Here is a 6,105-nt window from a genome sequence, read left to right on the forward strand (position 1 = left end):
CTCAGTTGTCGTTGATGTATACAAGGAGCGTGAGGAAAAGCGATGCTTTATAAAAAAAATGTCTTTTTTTCAGTCGCTAACTTCATTGGAGTTGGTGACGAAGAGGGTTAACTCAGCATGTAGTTAATGTAGCAATTTAAACGAAGGATTAATTGCATTGTTAATACGATTACTACCACCGCAAAGCACTGCATGGTTATCAATAACGAATTCAGATCAATTAAGGGAAGGAAGGAAGATTGGGAGAATTGAAAAAAGTGTTCAAAAGTTTCAAGTAGAGGATGATTTGAGAGCTAACGCTCTATTGTTATCTGCTTTGTTTCGCAAAAGCTTCCGACACTGATGATGAGAAACAAACAGCACTTTTCCCCAGTTTACGTCAAATTCCCTTATCAAATTACTACAGTATAGAGCGGTTTTGAAAATGAGTGTCGTAAAACCAAAACCATAGAAGTTACTTTAACCAATCAAAAGGACGGAAAACAATCCAGTAAGCCAATCAAAACTCGAAGTCATTACACGTAGCCGACACAAAAGGCGGGAAAATGTGCACGCGCGAGCCACAATTGGTTTTGGTTTCACTTCTGATTGGTTGAAAAAGTGGCGCGAAAACTTTGAACCAATCACTGAGCGAAGTAGATGCAAAACCAAAGTAATTAGCTAATTACTTTCGACACTCAATTGAAAACCGCTCTATCAAAGCAAAGTGAAACATGTAGCAGCTAAGGGTAGCAAGGTGTTAATGAATTTTATGGACTAGAATTTAACATTTAAACTGAAGACACAGAGAAAACAAATATTTCTCATTCAACACCATTTATTTTAATACTTGCAAGAGCCCTTAAGAAATTTTAAAATCTGCCCAAACTACTGCAAATCAGCTTATTATGTCTTAGCAATTGATAATCAGGCCTTTTTTGCGGAATATAGAGGACTGGCTGCTTATAAACGAAAACAAAATTGTTGCGTAAATTAGCTATCGAGCGTTTGTTAGGTTGCATCACTATAAAGCTGCTCATCGGCTTTAAAAAAGAAGTGGGCTCCAAGATGTTATTTTTTTCCTTCTTATTTTCAAACCGATTCACCTCAAAAAGTAGGTTAAAAAAATAAAGATAGAGAAATTAATTTTCACGCTAATCTTTTGCTTATAATGAAAGCTACACTCAAGCTGGTTTGAGTCAGTTCGCATTGTTTTGAGGCCAGCTTTCAGAATAAGCAATATGTTTTGCGGCATGCGCAATCATTTCTTCCTCTGCACTGACAAACTACACGTGAATCCTTGATGTTACTCGATTTAACAAATTTAGAAACATGGGCTGCGTCAGATGCTGCGTTCTTTCAAAAATGAAACTTTTGTGCTTTGTTGATGGAAAATGAAGGGGAACGTATGAAAAGCAATAAAATTTCTTTCTTAAAACAACACAGCTTCTTAGAACAGTATTTTAGGACATCGCTTAGTCCACAGGCAGTCGGAGCTATGCAGAACTGAAAAAATCAAGTCTCAGCCATGTAGGTATGATCAAAAGCTCTAAATACTACATATGCCAAAGCATATAAAAGAAAAGTTATTTGTAGATGTGGGATAGCCTAAAAAAAGAAATTAACATTGTTTTCGTGACATGAAATCAGCTCAACGTTGACCAAACTAGATGTCTTCGGCGACAACGAGCATGCCGCTCTTGTCCTCGGTGGCATATCGGCGACGGCGAGTGATGACGACGACAGCGATAACGAGGCCGATGACAACGGTACCCAGGACACCCACTAACGCCCCGACAATCATCGCCCAAGCTACCACTGCTAGCGGACTCGTCTGCATTCAAGGTAGTCTTCTTTTCAACTGGAAAAACAAGAAGGAGAGAGGTCACATTCATGCTGTAAGAAGGATTAGGAGACTAGATGGAAGGTGAAAGAAAAAAGAGGAAGCAGGGGCGATGAGGTTAGGAGGGGGAGGGGGGGGGGGTGAGGGAGAAGGGACCAGTGGAAGAAAAGCCGGAAGGAAGAGAAGGATATCATGACGATGATGATGATTGTGAAGAGAAGGATCAGAAAAACAAAAGGCATGGAGGAAACCACATTCAAGGAAGCAAAGTAAGGGAGGATCGCAAGAAAGTACAAGTAAGAGCAACAGAAAACTGAATTGCAGGAAAGAAGGAAACTGAAAAAGGGTAAAGATTAAGACGAGAAAATGAAGGTTAAGAGAGTAGCAAAGGAGAAAAGGGGGGAGGCCAAAGAAACAACCAAAGAGAATCTATGATGTATGATGAATCATGACCTGAAAAAGGACGGTTTTCGTTTCGAATTACTTGATTTTACGCTCAAACTTACCTGCTTCGTTTGTCTCGTCCGACAGTCGCAAAGGCCCAAGGGTCAGACTAACAGTCAAATCGTCTGAACTAACCGACCTCCTTCGTCGATTCTCCTGGCATCCCTTTGCGCAGCGCGACTCAGAATCCTCCTCGCGGCAAACTGTCAACTTGCAGTGAATATAAACATCATCGTAACCCCTCTTGAAACGGAAAGCATCGACGCTAAAGAAATGCTCATCTTCCGGTTCATAGTCGTATTCCAGTGTGCTGGTCACGGGGGCAACTGCGCAAGGAAGAAAAAGATGATGATGTTAGTTATTTTATTATTTATTTAATCTTTATTTAACCACGGTACAATTCATCAGCAAATTTAAAACCAAGGAAAGATAAAACGATGTAAACTACATGAACTATCTTACTCAATGTCATAAAATAAAAGCTGCTGAATGCCGTGTTTAGAATAATGCCGTGGCTGAATGCCGTGTTTAGAATAATGGCCTACAATCTCGGTCATAAATAGTTGTAACACTTTCGCTTTAACAGCAAGTGAAGCGCATCAAGGCTGTTAATAACGTACCCCTCCTCCTCCCTCCAATCAATGTTGCATTTACCGGTTGGTTTTTGCACTCCAACCCATAAACATCAACATTGAAGGGGGAGAGGGGGCAAATTGCCGTCTGTGTTACAACATTTGTGACCGAGACTTGTATTTATCAGGAATAATTGTTTTCAGGCCGTAAGTGATGTGACGATTGCTGAAGTTATCGTTTTAGGCTTGTGAGCAATGTTAGTTGTCGTTAATAGAATTTTGGCGATAGTATTACGGTTTTGTAGTAAACTATAAAGTATGTAGACTGGTTTGGTGATATACATTTTCCGTGTTTTTTGGTGTGTTTTTGTATTTGTGTTTGCACAAGCAATTAAAGAAAATCGGACACTAGTGATATTTTGAGAGACTGATGTGTTTATCAGAAAAGAATCACCACAAAGTGAAAGTAGGCCATTAGCTGTAAAGGAAGGTTTGAAAAGGTTCCAAAGTCAAGTTTTATATCCTGATAACTACTGATAAATAAGGCTACCAGTTAAAATAATAGAGGAAGACTGCGTTAGTCGGCGCAGTTGGTGTGGTAGGCGAAAGGGCTGTGCCACTTGGAACATTGAATTCCCGTCAAGCGCGATTCGCGTATTTTATAACCGATTAGTCCAAATCTAATTGAAAAAAAGAAGAGATAAATACCGCATCTTGCATTTGAAAGAGGCCACCGAATTGAGGCACAGCGTATTTCTTTTAAGTCTTCTTACATATATGTATAGCTCATTTTGCAAGCCGTCAAGTACAACCTTCGCAGGGTAGATACAAAAGCGGCGGAAGTCGTATTTCTAAATTATTTCAGATGAACAGCAAATATCATCTTATGGCATGGTTTGGTGTTACTATTAGAAGGCCATTAGGTTCAGCTGCGAGCACCCAAGACCATTTTAGATATGCGGGTTTTCTTTAAAGGAGATACGCCTATGATAAACGCCTATCTTCTATGTGTACCTTCCTTTGTCTGGATTAAGAGAGTGGAATGATGCAAGTTCGTCTGAGTGTTTGTTTTCCTGAACTAGTCTATCCCCAGTCCTAAACTCTGTTCCTATTTTGGTTACACGGGATTGTGGTGTACCGTTGACGGATCACCATCCTTTTCGTCTTAATTTTGGCGTTGTGTTTTGAAAAAACTAGGAAGTTTAATCGTTCTGAACTAGTAGTAATTACTATGTGTAAGCACAATTAGTAGAAATCCACAACAGCACATTTCTTAGGCTTATTTGCAACGGTACACCATGGTGATCCGTTCATTGCTAAATAATTTCATTAGACTGTAATTAATTTACTGACAACGGATCACCATGGTGTACCGTTGAGATTTTGAAGGAAAAAAGGCCAATGGCTTGAAAATCTCGCTATTGTTAAGTTGTGTTCTAGTGCTTATTTTCTAGTAAACAATTGGGCAAAGAAGACCGATTTAAAGGGAGCGTGAATAATTTTGGAAAAAACGGTGACGGTGTACCGTGATCACAATGATGGGTTCATTGTTTGCACAAGCAATTTTCTACAAGTCAATGGGCGGAGTCCTTTATCTAAGGGAATATACCAGTAAATATAACTTTTTCTTTGCAGAGCTATAATTTCAATACCTATTAAAAGGCAAAACAACAAGACAATTGATTGTTAAGTAAAAAAGTAGAAGACAAATCGTTGAAAATAGTACTTGCAACCTTATGATGAAACCAACAACCTTTTTTCCACATACTCCACCGGTGTAAGAATGTGTTTACACACCAAAAAGAGAACATTTACTGTTGTACGCTATGGAGCTGAAAACGAGTTAAGGTAATAAATAATACTTGGTACCACCACCCCTCGTTCGGATCATATGCACAGTGTCTATTCTTTTACAGGTAAAAGTCCCGTCTCTTTTTTCGCAGGAACCTGAGACAGCAAATGATGTGCCTTCTCAGTGTGTTACTTACAGTAGCTTGAACCTTACGCCCTCTTTTTGACAATTTTTTAAACACGCGGGAGTGTTCCTATTTCTTTTGGAAATTCTTTCAACCGTTTGCTGTTGAAATATCACAAAAATCAGCAACTTTACTATCGAAAAGTCCTTCAATTTAACGTGGCTTCAGTAAAAAGCTCTTGGCCGTGTGACGTTTAATATCGAAACAGGGTTCAATTAAAGGCCATTACGCTTGTGCAGCTTTTCGCTCGTAAATCTACAAGATATCTTTCCTTTTAGCAACAAGTCATCTCTTTCTATCAATTTCAAAAGTAGCTAAACATGCTTCGACATATTTTCCTTATGAAAGTCCCATGAAAGCAAACGTTATAGAATACCTTGGTAATGGCGCTTTTCGTTATCTGAATTACGTCATTCAACACCCAGACAATCTCGGTCATAAATAGTTGTAACACTTCGCTTTAACAGCAAGTGAAGCGCATCAAGGCTGTTAATAACGTACCCCTCCTCCTCCCTCCAATCAATGTTGCATTTACCGGTTTGGTTTTGCACTCCAACCCATAAACATCAACATTGAAGGGGGAGAGGGGGCAAATTGCCGTCTGTGTTACAACATTTGTGACCGAGACTGTATTTATCAGGAATAATTGTTTTCAGCGCCGTAAGTGATGTGACGATTGCTGAAGTTATCGTTTTAGGCTTGTGAGCAATGTTAGTTGTCGTTAAATAGAATTTTGGCGATAGTAATAACGGTTTTGTAGTAAACTATAAAGTATGTAGACTGGTTTGGTGATATACAGATTTTCCGTGTTTTTTGGGGTGTTTTTGTATTTGTGTTTGCACAAGCAATTAAAGAAAATCGACACTAGTGATATTTTGAGAGACTGATGTGTTTATCAGAAAAGAAATCACCACAAAGTGAAAGTAGGCCATTAGCTGTAAAGGAAGGTTTGAAAAGGTTCCAAAGTTCAAGTTTTATATCCTGATAACTACTGATACATAAGGCTACCAGTTAAAATAATAGAGGAAGACTGCGTTAGTCGGCGCAGTTGGTGTGGTAGGCGAAAGGGCTGTACCACTTGGAACATTGAATTCCCGTCAAGCGCGATTCGCGTATTTTATAACCGATTAGTCCAAATCTAATTGAAAAAAGAAGAGATAAATACCGCATCTTGCATTTGAAAGGGCCACCGAATTGAGGCACAGCGTTTCTTTTAAGTCTTCTTACATATATGTATAGCTCATTTTGCAAGCCGTCAAGTACAACCTTCGCAGGGTAGATACAAAAGCGG

General features: G+C 39.2%; 1 long non-coding RNA gene across 1 annotated transcript; it reads right to left on the reverse strand.

The window, feature by feature from the left end:
- Window positions 1–799: 799 nt before the first annotated feature.
- Window positions 800–2,586, reverse strand: LOC137986258 (uncharacterized). The gene is made up of 2 exons (XR_011119674.1): window positions 2,329–2,586; window positions 800–1,840 (listed from the first exon to the last, which is right to left on the reverse strand). It is a non-coding gene; the product is annotated as an uncharacterized lncRNA (long non-coding RNA).
- Between the last annotated feature and the right edge of the window lie 3,519 nt (window positions 2,587–6,105).

Source organism: Montipora foliosa, unplaced genomic scaffold, assembly GCF_036669935.1.
Source record: "Montipora foliosa isolate CH-2021 unplaced genomic scaffold, ASM3666993v2 scaffold_166, whole genome shotgun sequence".
NCBI lineage: Eukaryota > Metazoa > Cnidaria > Anthozoa > Scleractinia > Acroporidae > Montipora > Montipora foliosa.